Here is an 18,572-nt window from a genome sequence, read left to right as displayed (position 1 = left end):
AAAAATGCTTGGGAACTCTTCCATTGTTCTCGGAATTCCGCTAATGTTTAACAGTGCTTTGGAACTCTTCAATTGTTCTCGGAATTCTGCTGAAGTTTAAAAATGCTTTGGAACACTTCCATTGTTCTGGTCATTCCGCTTATGTTTAGCAAGCTTTGGAACTCTTCCATTGTTCTCAGAATTCCGCTGATGTTTAACAATGCTTTGGAACTCTTCCATTGTTCTCGGAATTCCACTGAAGTTTAAAAATGCTTTGGAACTCTTCCATTGTTCTCGGAATTCAGCTGATATTTAACAATGCTTTGGAACTCTTCCATTGTTCTGGGAATTCTGGTGAAGTTTAAAAATGCTTTGGAACTCTTCCATTGCTCTCAGAATTCCGCTGAAGTTTAAAAATGCTTTGGAACTCTTCCATTGTTCTCAGAATTCCGCTGATGTTTAGCAATACTTTGGAGCTCATGCTTTGTTCATGGAATTCCGCTGAAGTTTAAAAATGCTTTGAAACTCTTACTTTGTTCTCCGAATACCGCTGATGTTTAACAATGCTTTAGAACTCTTCCATGGTGCTCGTAATTCTGCTGAAGTTTAAAAATGCTTTGGAACTCTTCCATTTTTCTGGGAATTCCGCTGATGTTTAACAATGCTTTGGAACTCTTCCATTGTTCTCAGAATTCCGCTGAAGTTTAAAAATGCTTTGGAACTCTTCCTTTGTTCTCGCAATTCTGCTGAAGTTTAAAAATGCTTTGGAACTCTTCCATTGTTCTCGCAATTCCACTGAAGTTTAACAGTGCTTTGGAACTCTTCCATTGTTCTCGGAATTCTGCTGAAGTTTAAAAATGCTTTGGAACTCTTCCATTTTTTGTGGAATTCCGCTGATGTTTAACAATGTTTTGGAACTCTTCCATTCTTCACGGAATTCCGCTGAAGTTTAAAAATGCTTTGTAACTCTTCCATAGTTCTCGGAATTCCGCTGATGATTAACAATTCTTTGGAACTCTTCCATTGTTCTCGGAATTCTGCTGTAGTTTCAAAATGTTGTGGAACTCTCCCATTGTTCTCGGAATTCTGATGAAGTTAAAAAATGCTTTGGTACTCTTCCATTGTTCTCGGAATTCTGCTGATGTTTAACAATACTTTGGAACTCTTCCATTTTCCACGGAATTCCGCTGATGTTTAACAATGCTTTGGAACTCTTCCATTGTTCTCAAAATTCTGCTGATGTTCAGCAATGCTTTGGAACTCTTCCATTGTTCTCAGAATTCCGCTGATGTTTAACAATGCTTTGGAACTCTTCCATTGTTCTCTTAATTCCGCTGAAATTTAAAATTGCTTTGGAACTCTTCCATTGTTCTTTGAATTCCGTTAATGTTTAACAATGATTTGGAACTCTTCCATTGTTCTCGGAATTCTTCTGAAGTTTAAAAATGCTTTGCAACACTTCCATTGTTCTTGGAATTCCGCTGATGTTTAACAATGCTTTGGAACTCTTCCATTGCTCTGGGAATTCTGCTAAAGTTTAAAAATGTTTTGGAACTCTTCCATTGTTCTTGGAATTTTGAAGAAGTTTAAAAACGCTTTGGTACTCCTCCATTGTTCTCGGAATTCCGCTGATGTTTAACAATGCTTTGGAACTCTTCCATTGTTCTCAGAATTCCGCTGATGTTTAACAATGCTTTGGATCTCTTCCAATGTTCTCGGAATTCCGCTGATGTTCAACAATGCTTTGGAACTCTTCCATTGTTCTCAGAATTCCGCTGATGTTTAACAATGATTTGGATCTCTTCCATTGTTCTCGGAATTCCGCTGAAGTTTAAAAATAATTTGGAACTCTTCCATTGTTCTCGGAATTCCGCTAATGTTTAACAATGCTTTGGAACTCTTCCATTGTACTTGGAATTCTGCTGAAGTTTAAAAATGCTTTGGAACTCTTCCATTGTTCTCGGCATTCTGCTTATGTTTAACAATGTTTTGGAACTATTCCATTGTTCTCAGAATTCCACTGATGTATAACAATGGTTTGGAACTCTTCCATTGTTCTCGGAATTCCACTGAAGTTTAAAAATGCTTTGGAACTCTTCCATTGTTCTCGGAATTCAGCTGATATTTAACAAAGCTTTGGAACTCGTCCATCGTTCTGGGAATTCTGCTGAAGTTTAAAAATGATTCGGAACTTTTCCATTGTTCTCGGAATGCTGCAGAAGTTTAAAAATGCTTTGGAACTCTTCCATTGTTCTCGCTATTCTGATGAAGTTTAAAAATGCTTTGGAACTCTTCCATTGTTCTCGCAATTCCGCTGAAGTTTAACTGTGCTTTGGAACTCTTCCATTGTTCTCGGAATTCTGCTGAAGTTTAAAAATGCTTTGGAACTCTTCCATTTTTCGTGGAATTCCGCTGATGTTTAACAATGCTTTGGAACTCTTCCATTCTTCACGGAATTCCGCTGAAGTTTTGAAAATGCTTTGTAACTCTTCCATAGTTCTCGGAATTCAGCTGATGATTAACAATTCTTTGGAACTCTTCCATTGTTCTCGGAATTCTGCTGTAGTTTCAAAATGTTGTGCAACTCTCCCATTGTTCTCGGAATTCTGATGAAGTTTAAAAATGCTTTGGTACTCTTCCATTGTTCTTGGAATTCTGCTGATGTTTAACAATACTTTGGAACTCTTCCATTGTTCTCGGAATTTTGCTGATGTTTAAAAATGCTTTGGAACTCTTCCATTGTTCTCGAAATTCTGCTGATGTTCAGCAATGCTTTGGAACGCTTCCATTGTTCTCAGAATTCCGCTGATGTTTAACAATTCTTTGGAACTCTTCCATTGTTCTCTTAATTCCGCTGAAGTTTAAAATTGCTTTGGAACTCTTCCATTGTTCTCGCAATTCCGCTGAAGTTTAACAGTGCTTTGGAACTCTTCCATTGTTCTCGGAATTCTGCTGAAGTTTAAAAATGCTTTGGAACTCTTCCATTTTTCGTGGAATTCCGCTGATGTTTAACAATGCTTTGGAACTCTTCCATTCTTCACGGAATTCCGCTGAAGTTTTGAAAATGCTTTGTAACTCTTCCATAGTTCTCGGAATTCAGCTGATGATTAACAATTCTTTGGAACTCTTCCATTGTTCTCGGAATTCTGCTGTAGTTTCAAAATGTTGTGGAACTCTCCCATTGTTCTCGGAATTCTGATGAAGTTTAAAAATGCTTTGGTACTCTTCCATTGTTCTCGGAATTCTGCTGATGTTTAACAATACTTTGGAACTCTTCCATTGTTCTCGGAATTTTGCTGATGTTTAAAAATGCTTTGGAACTCTTCCATTGTTCTCGAAATTCTGCTGATGTTCAGCAATGCTTTGGAACTCTTCCATTGTTCTCAGAATTCCGCTGATGTTTAACAATGCTTTGGAACTCTTCCATTGTTCTCTTAATTCCGCTGAAGTTTAAAATTGCTTTGGAACTCTTCCATTGTTCTCGGAATTCCGTTAATGTTTAACAATGATATGGAACTCTTCCATTGTTCTCGGAATTCTTCTGAAGTTTAAAAATGCTTTGCAACACTTCCATTGTTCTTGGAATTCCGCTGATGTTTAACAATGGTTTGGAACTCTTCCATTGCTCTGGGAATTCTGCTAAAGTTTAAAAATGTTTTGGAACTCTTCCATTGTTCTTGGAATTTTGAAGAAGTTTAAAAATGCTTTGGTACTCCTCCATTGTTCTCGGAATTCCGCTGATGTTTAACAATGCTTTGGAACTCTTCCATTGTTCTCAGAATTCCGCTGATGTTTAACAATGCTTTGGATCTCTTCCAATGTTCTTGGAATTCCGCTGATGTTCAACAATGCTTTGGAACTCTTCCATTGTTCTCAGAATTCCGCTGATGTTTAACAATGATTTGGATCTCTTCCATTGTTCTCGGAATTCCGCTGAAGTTTAAAAATAATTTGGAACTCTTCCATTGTTCTCGGAATTCCGCTAATGTTTAACAATGCTTTGGAACACTTCCATTGTACTTGGAATTCTGCTGAAGTTTAAAAATGCTTTGGAACTCTTCCATTGTTCTCGGCATTCTGCTTATGTTTAACAATGTTTTGGAACTCTTCCATTGTTCTCAGAATTCCACTGATGTATAACAATGGTTTGGAACTCTTCCATTGTTCTCGGAATTCCACTGAAGTTTAAAAATGCTTTGGAACTCTTCCATTGTTCTCGAAATTCAGCTGATATTTAATAAAGCTTTGGAACTCATCCATCGTTCTGGGAATTCTGCTGAAGTTTAAAAATGATTCGGAACTTTTCCATTGTTCTCGGAATTCTGCAGAAGTTTAAAAATGCTTTGGAACTCTTCCATTGTTCTCGGAATTCTGCTGATGTAACAATGCTTTGGAACTCTTCCATTGTTCTCTGGATTCTGCTGATGTTTAAAAATGCTTTGGAACTCTTCCATTGTTCTCCGAATTCCGCTGATGTTTAACAATGCTTTAGAACTCTTCCATTGTTCTCGGAATTCTGCTGAAGTTTAAAAACACTTTGGAACTCTTCCATTGTTCTCCGAATTCCTCTGATGTTTAACAATGCTTTAGAACTCTTCAACTGTTCACAGATTTCTGCTGAAGTTTAAAAATGCTTTGGAACTCTTCCATTGCTCTCAGTATCAGCTGAAGTTTAAAAATGCTTTGGAAATCTTCCATTGTTCCTGGAATTCCGCTGAATTTTAACAATGCTTTGGAACTCTTCCATTGTTCTGGGAATTCTGCTGAAGTTTAAAAATGCTTTGGAACTCTTCCATTGTTCTCTGAATTCTGCTGAAGTTTAAAACTGCTTTGGAACTCTTCCATTGTTCTAGTAATACCGCTGATGTTTAACAATGCATTGGAACTCTTCCATTGTTCTCGGAATTCTGCTGAATCTAAAAATACTTTGGAACACTTCCATTGTTCTCGGAATTCTACCGAAGTTTGAAATTGCTTTGGAACTCTTCCATTGTTCTCGGAATTCCGCTCATGTTTAACAATGCTTTGGAACTTTTCCATTGTTCTTTGATTTCTGCTGATGTTTAACAATGCTTTGGAACTTTTCCATTGTTCACGGAATTCCACTGAATTTTATCAATGCTTTGGAACTCTTCCATTGTTCTCGGAATTCTGCTGAAGTTTAAAAATGCTTTGGAACTCTTCCATTTTTCTCGGAATTCCGCTGATGTTTAACAATGCTTTGGATTTCTTCCATTGTTCTCCGAATTCTGCTGAAGTTTAACAATACTTTGGAACTCTTCCATTGTTCTCAGAATTCCGCTGATGTTTAACAATGCTTTGGAACTTTTCCATTGTTCACGGAATTCCACTGAATTTTATCAATGCTTTGGAACTCTTCCATTGTTCTCGGAATTCTGCTGAAGTTTAAAAATGCTTTGGAACTCTTCCATTTTTCTCGGAATTCCGCTGATGTTTAACAATGCTTTGGATTTCTTCCATTGTTCTCCGAATTCTGCTGATGTTTAACAATACTTTGGAACTCTTCCATTGTTCTCAGAATTCCGCTGATGTTTAACAATGCTTTGGAGCTCTTCCATTGTTCATGGAATTCCGCTGAAGTTTAAAAATGCTTTGGAACTCTTCCATTGTTCTCTGAATTACGCTGATGTATAACAATGCTTTAGAACTATTCCATTGTTCTCATAATTCCGCTGAAGTTTAACAATGCTTTGGAACTCTTCCATTGTTCTAGGAATTCTACTGAAGTTTAAAAATTCTTTGGAACTCTTCCATTGTTCTCGGAATTCCGATGATGTTTAACAATGCTTTGGAATTCTTCCATTGTTTTCCGAATTTTGCTGATGTTTAACAATACTTTGTAACTCTTCCATTGTTCTCGGAATTCCGTTGTAGTTTAACACAGCTTTGGAACTCTTCCATTGTTCTCAGAATTCCGCTGATGTTTAACAATGCTTTGGAGCTCTTCCTTTGTTCATGGAATTCCGCTGAAGTTTAAAAATGCTTTGCAACTCTTACATTGTTCTGGGAATACCGCTGATGTTTAACAATGCTTTGGAACTCTTCCATTGTTCACAGAATTCTGCTGAAGCTTAAAAATGCTTTGGAACTCTTCCATTGTTCTCAGAATTCCGCTGAAGTTTAAAAATGCTTTGGAACTCTTCCATTGTTCTCGCAATTCTGCTGAAGTTTAAAAATGCTTTGGAACTCTTCCATTGTTCTCGCAATTCCGCTGAAGTTTAACAGTGCTTTGGAACTCTTCCATTGTTCTCGGAATTCGGCTGAAGTTTAAAAATGCTTTGGAACTCTTCCATTTTTCGTGGAATTCCGCTGATGTTTAACATTGCTTCGGAACTCTTCCATTGTTCACGTAATTCCGCTGAAGTTTAAAAATGCTTTGTAACTCTTCCATAGTTCTCGGAATTCCGCTGATGATTAACAATTCTTTGGAACTCTTCCATTGTTCTCGGAATTCTGCTGAAGTTTAAAAATGTTGTGGAACTATTCCATTGTTCTCGGAATTCTGATGAAGTTTAAAAATGATTTGGTACTCTTCCATTGTTCTCGGAATACCGCTGATGTTTAACAATGCTTTGGAACTCTTCCATTGTTCTCGGAATTCTTCTGTTGTTTAAAAATGCTTTGGAACTCTTCCTTTGTTCTCGGAATTCTGCTGATGTTCAACAATGCTTTGGAACTCTTCCATTGTTCTCAGAATTCCGCCGATGTTTAACAATGCTTTGGAACTCTTCCATTGTTCTCGGAATTCCGCTGAAGTTTAAAATTGCTTTGGAACTCTTCCATTGTTCTCGGAATTCCGCTAATGTTTAACAATGATTTGGAACTCTTCCATTGTTCACGGAATTCTGCTGAAGTTTAAAAATGCTTTGGAACTCTTCCATTGTTCTCGGAATTCTGCTGATGTTTAACAATGCTTTGGAACTCTTCCATTGTTCACAGAATTCTGCTGAAGTTTAAATTTGCTTTGGAACTCTTCCATTGTTCTCAGAATTCCGCTGAAGTTTAAAAATGCTTTGGAACTCTTCCATTGTTCTCGCAATTCCGCTGAAGTTTAACAGTGCTTTGGAACTCTTCCATTGTTCTCGGAATTCTGCTAAAGTTTAAAAATGCTTTGGAACTCTTCCATTTTTCGTGGAATTCCGCTGATGTTTAACAATGCTTTGGAACTATTCCATTGTTCACGGAATTCCGCTGAAGTTTAAAAATTCTTTGTAACTCTTCCATAGTTCTCGGAATTCAGCTGATGATTAACAATTCTTTGGAACTCTTCCATTGTTCTCGGAATTCTGCTGAAGTTTAAAAATGTTGTGGAATTATTCCATTGTTATCGGAATTCTGATGAAGTTTAAAATGCTTTGGTACTCTTCCATTGTTCTCTGAATTCCGCTGATGTTTAACAATGCTTTGGAACTCTTCCATTGTTCTCGGAATTCTGCTGTTGTTTAAAAATGCTTTGGAACTCTTCCATTGTTCTCAGAATTCTGCTGATGTTCAACAATGCTTTGGAACTCTTCCATTGTTCTCAGAATTCCGCTGATGTTTAACAATGCTTTGGAACTCTTCCATTGTTCTCGGAATTCCGCTGAAGTTTAAAATTGCTTTGGAACTCTTCCATTGTTCTCGGAATTCCGCTAATGTTTAACAATGATTTGGAAATCTTCCAATGTTCTCGGAATTCTTCTGAAGTTTAAAAATGCTTTGCAACACTTCCATTGTTCTCGGAATTCCGCTGATGTTTAACAATGCTTTTTAACTCTTCCATTGTTCTCAGAATTCCGCTGATGTTTAACAATGCTTTGGATCTCTTCCAATGTTCTCGGAATTCCGCTGATGTTCAACAATGCTTTGGAACTCTTCCATTGTTCTCAGAATGCCGCTGATGTTTAAAAATGCTTTGGAACTCTTCCATTGTTCTCGGAATTCCGCTAATGTTTAACAATGCTTTGGAACTCTTCCATTGTTCTCGGAATTCTGCTGAAGTTTGAAATTGTTTTGGAACTCTTTCATTGTTCTCGGAATTCTGCTCATGTTTAACAATGCTTTGGAACTATTCCATTGTTCTTCGAATTCTGCTGATGTTTAACAATGCTTTGGAACTTTTCCATTGATCACGGAATTCCACTGAAGTTTAAAAATGCTTTGGACATCTTCCATTGTTCTCAGAATTCCGCTGAATTTTAACAATGCTTTGGAACTCTTCCATTGTTCTCGGAATTCTGCTGAAGTTTAAAAATGCTTTGGAACTCTTCCATTTTTCTCGGAATTCCGCTGATGTTTAACAATGCTTTGGAATTCTTCCATTGTTCTCCGAATTCTGCTGATGTTTAACAATACTTTGGAAATCTTCCATTGTTCTCAGAATTCCGCTGGAGTTTAACACTGCTTTGGAACTCTTCCATTGTTCTCAGAATTCCGCTGATGTTTAACAATGCTTTGGAACTCTTTCATTGCTCTCCGAATACCGCTGATGTTTAACAATGCTTTAGAACTCTTCCATTGTTCTCGGAATTCTGCTGAATTTTAAAAATGCTTTGGAACTCTTCCATTGTTCTGGGAATTCTGCTGATGTTTAACAATGCTTTGGAACTAGAGATGAGAGTTGTTCTACTCGAACTGTTCGCCAATCTCAAATTCGAGCTGTTTTGGGCGGTGTTCGAGCCGTTCGGCGAACACGAACAATTTGAGAAAAATTCGGCTGTTCGAGGTTATGTTCGATAACTGTTCGTGCACCAAAATCATAACTGGATTTTTTCTCAGTAATGATGAAAATTAATGTTAATACGCAGTTTGAGTGTACAGCGGGGTGGGGGGAGGGGCAGGGGATGGATCTCTGCAGGAACAATGAAGATCTCCATTTTTTTTTCTCTTTCCCGCATTTGCAGTGGGGAGGTGCAATCTGTCAGCCTATCAGCAGCGCACACACGGAGCGAAGTGCTTTTTTTCACACAAGCAAGGGCATGTGTCATTGGCAGTGTATGTCACATGTCCTTGCCCTATAAGACCAAGCCATTTTCCCCATCGCCACCATTTTCTCACTGCTGCAGCTGCGTGTTAGACGGCACCGCTGTTGCTGTGTGCACTATACCTTGTTAATTTCAAGCCAATTTTCGCACAAATATCCAGATAGCTTGGGAGTAGGGAATAGTTGTGATTGCAGTCCTTTTAAGGACTAGGTTACAGCATTTCCTATGACTTTTATCAGGGAGGTCTGTGCTCTTAAATAGATAGGTTGTGGGAGTAAAGACTAATTGTAATTGGAGTCCTTTTCAGGACTAGGTTACATGAGTTCCTATCAGTTTTTGCCAGGCAGGTCTGTGCCAGTGCTGTGCAAGTTTTTTTCACAGCATTTAGCTGAATCTAGCAAAGCTAATCCTTTTTGGCCTATTGCAGAGTGTGTTAGTCAGTGGAGTAGCCTATCTGTGTTGCAAAATATAACACCTGTGCATAGAATACCAATTTTTTTACTGCACCTAGTGAAGTAAAATCTTTTGGGCATAGCATCATTCTATTAGTCCATCTATACTGACCTCCATCAGGTTGCAAACTGAATATAATTTTTTTCTGCATCTAGCTCTGAAAAAATATTTGGGCTTCTAGCAGTGTGTGGGACTTGGTCTATTAGTCCATCTATACTGACCTCCATCAGGTTGCAAATTAAAAATAATTTTTTTCTGCATCTAGCTCTGAAAAAATATTTGGGCTTCTAGCAGTGTGTGGGACTTGGTCTATTAGTCCATCTATATTGACCTCCATCAGGTTGCAAATTAAAAATAATTTTTTTCTGCATCTAGCTCTGAAAAAATATTTGGGCTTCTAGCGGTGTGTGGGACTTGGTCTATTAGTCCATCTATACTGACCTCCATCAGGTTGCAAATTAAAAATAATTTTTTTCTGCATCTAGCTCTGAAAAAATATTTGGGCTTCTAGCGGTGTGTGGGACTTGGTCTATTAGTCCATCTATACTGACCTCCATCAGGTTGCAAATTAAAAATAATTTTTTTCTGCATCTAGCTCTGTAAAAATATTTGGGCTTCTAGCGGTGTGTGGGACTTGGTCTATTAGTCCATCTATACTGACCTCCATCAGGTTGCAAATTAAAAATAATTTTTATCTGCATCTACAGTACCTCTGAAAAAATATTTGGGCTTCTAGCTGTGTGTGGGACTATTTGTATTAGTCCATCTATACTGACCTCCATCAGGTTGCAAACTGAATATATTTTTTTCTGCATCTACCTCTGAAAAAATATTTGGCCTTCTAGTAGTGTGTCGGACTTTCTCTATTAGTCCATCTATACTGACCTCCATCAGGTTGCAAATTAAAACTAATTTTTATCTGCATCTACAGTACCTCTGAAAAAATATTTGGGCTTCTAGCTGTGTGTGGGACTATTTGTATTAGTCCATCTATACTGACCTCCATCAGGTTGCAAATTCAAAATAATTTTTTTCTGCATCTAACCCAGCCAATAGTTTTGGCCTAATACCACAGTTTGGCCACTCAGCTCTGCTCGGTTACCATCCATTGTTTTTTTGTGCAAACAACTCCAGAGTTGTGAATTAGTTAACCACCAAAATGAGTGGAAAAAGGTCTGCTGCTGGTGGAAAGGGGAATAGGCATGTTGGGAAGGGGAAAAAAGGTTGTGTCCGTGGGGTAGGTGTTAAAGCAACAGTAACATCTGCAGAAGAAAGACCATCTTCCAGCCAAACTAAAATGTCTACTTCTTTTAGCGGACAATGTGATAAGATCCCTTTCTTACGGCCACGCCAATCGCTACAAATTCCAGATGAGGCACAAAAACAGCAGGTGCTTCAACGGATATCAAGTGCTCCTTTAAGTGGGCTCTCCTCCACATCAACTTCAACATCACAAATACTCCAGTCCTCAAAGGTGTCACCCAAATCGCACTTGCTTCCTCACAGCTCCCAAATCTCCAGCTGCCCGTCTGAGTATGAGGTAGAACAGATGGTTGAGTCTGCAGAGCTGTTTACTCATACTATAGCCTGGGAATCAGAGGTCGACTCCAGCGCTTCTGTGAATCCAGACGAGGAAATGATCTGCACTGATGCCCAGAATCTTTATGAGTCGGATCCAGGACCAGACGCAGAAGGTTCTGACCATAATGTAGACCCTCATTCCCAAACTGTAACTCCTGTTGGTGGAGACAATGAGGAAGACGATGATAAGACTCAAATACCTGATTGGAGCGACAACTTTAGTTTTTTGTCAGGGCAGGAACAGGTTGGCTCTGAGGACGACGGGTGTGATAACGCACAGGGTGATGATGATGAGGTCGGAGATCCCACTTACTGTCAACCCACAGTCAGCCAAGAGATGAGGTCAGCAGAGGAGGTGGAGGAAGATGCTAGTGACGACGAGGTCAGGTTGCGCCTTCCTGGACAGAGACGTAGTACTGGAAGCACGTCAACAACTGCATCCTCAAACACAACTCTGCCTCTCACCACAAGTCATGGTGGCTCTTCAGGTCGCATGGGTGCTAAGCCTTGCATAGCCTGGGCATTTTTTCAGATCGATAAAGATGACCCAACTCGTGTTATCTGTAACATTTGTCAGCAAAAGCTAAGTAGAGGCCAAAAAATACATAGTTTGAGTACTTCATGCATGAACCGGCACATGGACATGAAGCATAAGTTGCAGTGGGAAGCTCAGTGTGCTACAATGCGGCCTAGCCGGCCGGGCCAATCACCGTCTGCCATATCTTGTGCATCCGCGGCCTCTTCATCCTCTGTGACTGGGGGGACAGCAGTCACACCTGTTTTGGGGCGCAGACCTGCCACCTCTTTACCCGCAACAGCCAGCGTGATTGGCAGGTCATCATTTTCTTTGGAGGTGGTAACACCAGCTGGTGTTGAGCGCTGTCCGACATCGATAGCACCACCTTTGGATCAAGGCAACCTAACATGTCCGCCTGCATCTTCCTCACAGACCGGCAGTTTGCCGGGGACACCCTTATCAACCCCGTCTAAGCACAATAGCCAGCCCTCGGTCCCTCAGATGTGGACAAGTAAAAGACAATTTCCTCCTAGCCATGAGAAAGCTAAGAGGTTGAATTTCACCATCTGCAAGCTCTTGGCTACAGAAATGCTGCCTTTCCGCCTGGTGGACACAGAGGATTTTCGAGACCTTATGTCCGTCGCAGTGCCCCAGTACCAGATGCCCAGTCGGCACTACTTCTCAAAGAAAGGTGTGCCTGCGCTCCACCAGCATGTCGCACACAACATCACCGCTTCTTTGAGAAACTCTGTGTGTGACAGGGTGCATTTCACCACAGACACTTGGACGAGTAGGCATGGACAGGGGCGTTACATGTCGCTGACTGGGCACTGGGTAACTATGGTGACAGCAGGACAAGGGGCTGCTGTCCAAGTCTTGCCGTCCCCACGAGTTGTGCGTCAATCCTCTTTATGTCAAAGTTCCTCCACTGCTTCTGCCTCCTCAACCTCCTCTCGGTCTTCCACCTGCACCCAAAGCCTGTCTGGTCATGCCACAAGCTTTCTAACTGCGCAGAAGGGATCCTGCACACCTCCTTACTATGCTGGCAGTAGGGCTCAACGTCATCAGGCGGTTTTTACATTGAAATGTCTGGGAAATGTGAGTCACACAGCTGAGGAGTTGTGGTCAGCTCTGGAGAACCAATTTCATGAATGGTTGTCTCCACTGGACCTGAAACCAGGGAAGGCCATGTGCGACAATGCTGCAAACCTGGGTGCGGCCCTTCGCCGGGGCAATGTCACACACGTGCCTTGTATGGCTCACGTGTTGAACCTGGTTGTCCAGCAATTTTTAGCCCACTATCCCAGACTAGATGGCCTTCTGCAGAGGGCACGGTCGCTGTGTGCTCACTTCCGCCGTTCGCATCCCGCAGCTCAGCGACTTACATCTCTACAGAAGTCGTTGGGCCTGCCACTTCACCGGCTAAAATGCGATGTGCCTACCCGGTGGAATTCAACTCTGCACATGTTGCAGCGACTGTGGTAGCACCGACAAGCCCTGGTGCAATACGTTCTGACGTATAGCCTGGGCCAACGAGATTCAGAGGTGGGGCAAATCACGCTGGAGGAGTGGTCTCAGATCAGGGACCTATGCACCCTTCTGCACAGTTTTGAAATGGCGACGAAGATGTTTAGTGCTGACGATGCCATTATCAGCATGACTATTCCGGTAATTTACATGCTGGAGCACATGTTAAACAGAATTCGGAGTCAGGTGGTGGCACAAGAGGAGGTGGAGGAAGTAGAGGAGGAGGAGTTGTATGCGGAAGGGCTAACATCTGCAAGGTCCAGACGGTCGGCAGCACCAAGGCGGCAGGCATGTGAGGGTGGGGTAGATGGTTTTACCAGGGCGCATGGTAGCAGCCAAACTAGTGAGGAAGGTGCAGGAGCCCAGGAAGAAGTGGAGGACGAACTGATGGAAGACTCATCAGATGAGGGAGACCTTGATCACATTTCTGTTGTGCGAGGTTGGGGGGAGAGGACAGAGGAAGGAAGCATGATTGTTACCTCGCCACCAACACAACAGGGACTTGGTGCTCCTGGATGCGCAACACACATGAGTGCCTTCTTGCTGCACTACCTGCAACATGACCCTCGAATTGTGAGAATTAGAAATAATCCTGACTACTGGGTTGCCACACTGTTAGATCCCCGGTACAAAAGTAAATTTGCAGAAATTATTCCTGCCATAGAAAGGGATGCACGCATGCAGGAGTATCAGCAGAGACTGTTGCAGAATCTTACATGTGCTTTTCCACAAAATACCAGTGGTGCACGTAGTGAATCTCACAGTTCCAACTTGCCAACCGTGGGACCGTCAAGTGTTCAGCACTCAAACCGTAACAGAACCACAGTATCTGCAGGTAACATCAATTTTGCGGAACCATTTCACCACTTTTTTAGCCCATCCTTTGCAAGGCCACAGGAGACAAGAAGTCTGACACATAATCAACGCCTAGAGACGATGGTACAGGAGTATCTCCAAGTAAACATTGAAGCCACGACTGTGTCACTGGACCCTTGCTCTTTTTGGGCTTCCAATCTGGATAAATGGCCGGAGCTAGCCACTTACGCCTTGGAGATCTTGTCATGCCCCGCAGCCAGCGTTCTGTCTGAACGTGTGTTCAGCGCTGCTGGTGGTGTGCTGACAGATAAGCGCACGCGGCTCTCCACTGATAATGTAGACAGACTCAGGTTCATAAAGATGAACAAATCATGGATCCAAAACGTCTTTTCTACCCCTGTGTCATCCTGGGGAGAGTAAAAGCTTGATGATTGGTTAAAATCACCCTACCAACCGTTTTAAGCTTTCAAATTACTAATCATGTTTATCTGTATCTTGACTGGAAAATAATTTGGGCTTTGTAGCCGTGTGCAGCACTGATCCTATTAGGCCATCTCTACTAAAGCTTCACCAGATTTAAAATTAAAAATAATTTTTAGCTGCATCTAGCCCGGAAAATAATTTTGGGGCTCCGAGATGCGCAAGACACATAAGTGCCTTCTTGCTGCACTACCTGCAGCATGACCCTCATATTGTCAGAATTCGAAGTAATCATGACTACTGGGTTGCCACACTCTTAGATCCCCCAAACTTTTCGATCAACCTTTTCATTTTAATAAAGACCAAAAAAATGGTCATTTTTGAAATTATAAGCATTAGCAGGTTGTTAGAAACTGAAATCAAACAGTTTTCAACTCAAAACTTTATTCTAGGTGATGTTACATAGGACCCCTTGTTCGAAAGGAGCTTCTGAACTCTCTCGTCCATTGAATTTGTCAGGTTTTGGATGGTTTCTGCTTCAATTGTTTTGCATGAGGACAGAATACCCTCCCAGAGCTGTTGCTTAGATGTGACCTGCCTCCCGCCATCATAGACACTCCTTTTAATGATGCTCCAAAGGTTCTGAATGGGGTAGAGGTCAGGGGAGCATGGGGGTCACACCATAAGTTTGTCCCCTTTTATGCCCATATCAGCCAGAGATGCAGATGTTTTATGTGCAGCATGAGATGGTGCATTATCATGCAGAAAAATGATCTTGCTGTGAAATACACGGTTCTTCTTCTTGAACCATGGCAGGAAGTGCTGTTTGAGAAAATCCACATACATTATGGAGTTCATCTTTAGCGCCTTCAGGGATCCTAAAGGGGCCGACAATCTCTCTCCCCATGATTCCAGCCCAAAACATTACTCCACCTCCTCCTTGTTGGCGCTGTAGCCGTGTTTGCGTGGGGTGTCCATCAACCAGCCATCCTCCACTCCATCCATCTGGACCATCGAGCGCTGCACGGCACTCATCCGTGAACAAAACTGTTTTGAAATCAGTCTTCATGTAATGTTTGGCCCACTGGAGCCGTTTCTGCTTGTGTGAAGTGGATAGAGGAGGTCGACAGGATGGCGTATGCACAGCTGCAAACCTCTGAAGGACCCTGCATCTTGTTGTTCGGGGGACGTTGGAGGCACAAGCAGTTTCAAAAACTTGTCTGCTGCTATGACAAGGCTTTTTGGCCGCTGCTCTTTCAACCTGACGTAATTGCCTGTAGGAAAGAGTCCTCAATTTGCCCTTATCAGCACTAGAGATGAGCGGTGTTCGACTAGAACTGTTCGCCAATCTCAAATTCGAGCTGTTTTGGGCGGTGTTCGAGTTGTTCGATGAACCCGAACGATTTGCAAAAAATTCGGCTGTTCGAGGTTATGTTCGATAACTGTTCGTGCACCAAAAGCGTGTCCTGCATGTCTGGCGCTATTTAGAGCACCAATCATGCAGGGATTGTCTGCCACTCACTGTAATGCCACAGCCATGGTGGTTGTGGCATTACAGTGATTGCCCAAATCGATGGGAACAGTGCCAACAGTGAAACATGAAAAGCCGGCAATTCAGCAGCGGCATACACCTGTACCCGACAATTTAGAACCGAAAGAATAGAGCTTCACACATAGATTAGATAGATAGAAACATGTCAGCCACATATATACGAAGTACAGTGACAGTGTTGCTTACTGTACTTGTCATTTAGCGTAAAGGATTTATCAAAAAAAATAATAGTGTTTTCATGCACCGTCTCTTTAAAAAAGCCGGCCGGCAATTCAGCAGCGGTACCCGACAATTTATAACAGACAGAATAGAGCTTCACACATAGATTAGATAGATAGAAACATGTCAGTCACATATATATGAAGTACAGTGATAGTGTTGGTTACTGTACTTGTCATTTAGTATTAAAATAAAGGATTTATTATTAAAAAAATTGGCGTGGGGTTCCCCTTAATTTTAGGCTCTAGCGGAGGTTAAGCAGACGGCTGGGGCAGATGTTTGAAGCCTGGGAAGGGGGTAATACCCACGGAGCTTCCCAGGCTACTAATATCAGCCCCCAGCTGAATACATAGCCTTTACTAGCTATTAAAATGGGGGACCCCCCAAAAAAATGACGTGGGGTCCCCCCTAATTTAATAGCTAGCAAAGGCTAGGCAGACAGCTGGGGGCTGATATTAATAGCCCAGGAAGGGAGCCATGAATATTGGCCCCCTCCCAGGCTAGAAACACCAGCCGTCAGCCGCCCCAGAAATGGCGCATTCATAGGATGCGCCAATTCTGGCACTTAGCCTCACTCTTCCACGCTGCCCTGGTGCGGTGGCAGGGGGTAATAGGGTTGGGGTTGATGTCAGCTTATAATGCCAGCTGACATCAAGCCCAGGTTAGTAATGGAGAGGCGTCTATAAGACACCCCCATTACTAACCCCATAGTCAAAGTTAAAAAAAGCACAAACACCCAGAATAAAGTCCTTTAATTGAAATAAAGACACAATCCTTTATTGTTCTAAATTAAACCATACTTACCGTCACGCCCATTCCAGCTGAAGCCAACGATCTCCTGCAATAAAAGAAAAATAATAAACCAACCTCATCCTTACCTTTCCATGGTTCCCACGACAGCTTCAGCTCTGCTACATCGAGATGACAGGCTGGACCACAGCAGAACGCTGCCATCCAGCCTCTCATCCCGCAGACACTGAGAAGCGCAGGCTTGCTTGCGCTGCTCAGCGTCTCTCTGTGACGACATCCAGATGAGCCGAGTTCATGTCCAATGAACTCGGCTCACCTCATGCACGTCACTGACAGCGTGGGAAAATTCTCAAGCTGAAGCGGTGAGTGCAGGAGAATTCTCCCACGCTGTCAGTGACGTGCATAAGGTGAGCTCATGTCCAATGAACTCAGCTCACCTCCTGCACGTCACTGACAGCGTGGGAGAATTCTCCTGCACTCAGCGCTTCAGCGTGAGAATTCTCCCGCTGAAGCGCTGAGTGCAGGAGAATTTTCCCACGCTGTCAGTGACGTGCATAAGGTGAGCTCATGTCCAATGAACTCAGCTCACCTCCTGCACGTCACTGACAGCGTGGGAGAATTCTCCTGCACTCAGCGCTTCAGTGTGAGAATTCTCCCACGCTGAAGCGCTGAGTGCAGGAGAATTTTCCCACGCTGTCAGTGACGGGCATGAGGTGAGCCGAGTTCATTGGACATTAACTCGGCTCATCTGGATGCCCTCACAGAGAGACACTGTGGAGCGCAAGCAAGCCTGCGCTTCTCAGTGTCTGCGGGATGACAGGCTGGATGGCAGCGTTCTGCAGTGGTCCAGCCTGTCATCTCGATGTAGCAGAGCTGAAGCTGTCATGGGAACCATGGAAAGGTAAGGATGATGTTGCTTTATTATTTTTCTTTTATTTCAGGAGATCGTTGGCTTCAGCTGGAATGGGCGTGATGGTAAGTATGGTTTAATTTAGAACAATAAAGAATTGTGTGTTTATTTCAATTAAAGGACTTTTTTCTGGGTGTTGTGTTTTTTTTAAATACTTTACTAGAAATTCATGTCTAATATTGGCGTGACCCCATGAATTTCGGGCTTAGGGCCAGCTGATAATGCCAAGCTGGCCCTAACCCCTTTATTACCCAGTGAGCCACCGCATCAGGGCCCTGGATGAGTTGGGTACAGCGCCAGAAGATGGCGCTTCTATGAACGCGCCATTTTCCGGGGTGGCTGCGGACTGCAATTTGCAGCGGGGGTGGCCCAGAAAGCTTGGGCCTCCCTGCGCTGCGGATTCCAGCCCCCAGCTGCCTAGTTGTACCTGGCTGGACACAAAAACAGGGCGAAGCCCCACGTCAATTTTCTTTAAATTATTTCATGAAATAATTAAGAAAAAAAGGGCTTCCCTATATTGTTGTGTCCGGCCAGGTACAAATAGGCAGCTGGTGGTTGGGGGCAGCCCGTTCCTGCCTGCTGTACCTGGCTGGACACAAATATAGTGCGAAGCCCCACGTCAATTTTTTTTAAATTATTTCATGAATTTCCTGAAATAATTAAAAAAAATTGAAGTGGGGCTTCGCACTATATTTGTGTCCAGCCAGGTACAGCAGGCAGGAACGGGCTGCCCCCATCCACCAGCTGCCTATTTGTACCTGGCCGGACACAACAATATAGGGAAGCCCTTTTTTTCTTAATTATTTCATGAATTTCATGAAATAATTAAAAAAAATTGAAGTGGGGCTTCACACTATATTTGTG

This window comes from Phyllobates terribilis, unplaced genomic scaffold (genome assembly GCF_046119375.1).
Source record: "Phyllobates terribilis strain yellow unplaced genomic scaffold, ASM4611937v1 Scaffold_14__1_contigs__length_39327217, whole genome shotgun sequence".
NCBI classification, from domain to species: domain Eukaryota; kingdom Metazoa; phylum Chordata; class Amphibia; order Anura; family Dendrobatidae; genus Phyllobates; species Phyllobates terribilis.
Note: the sequence above shows the minus strand (reverse complement) of the source record.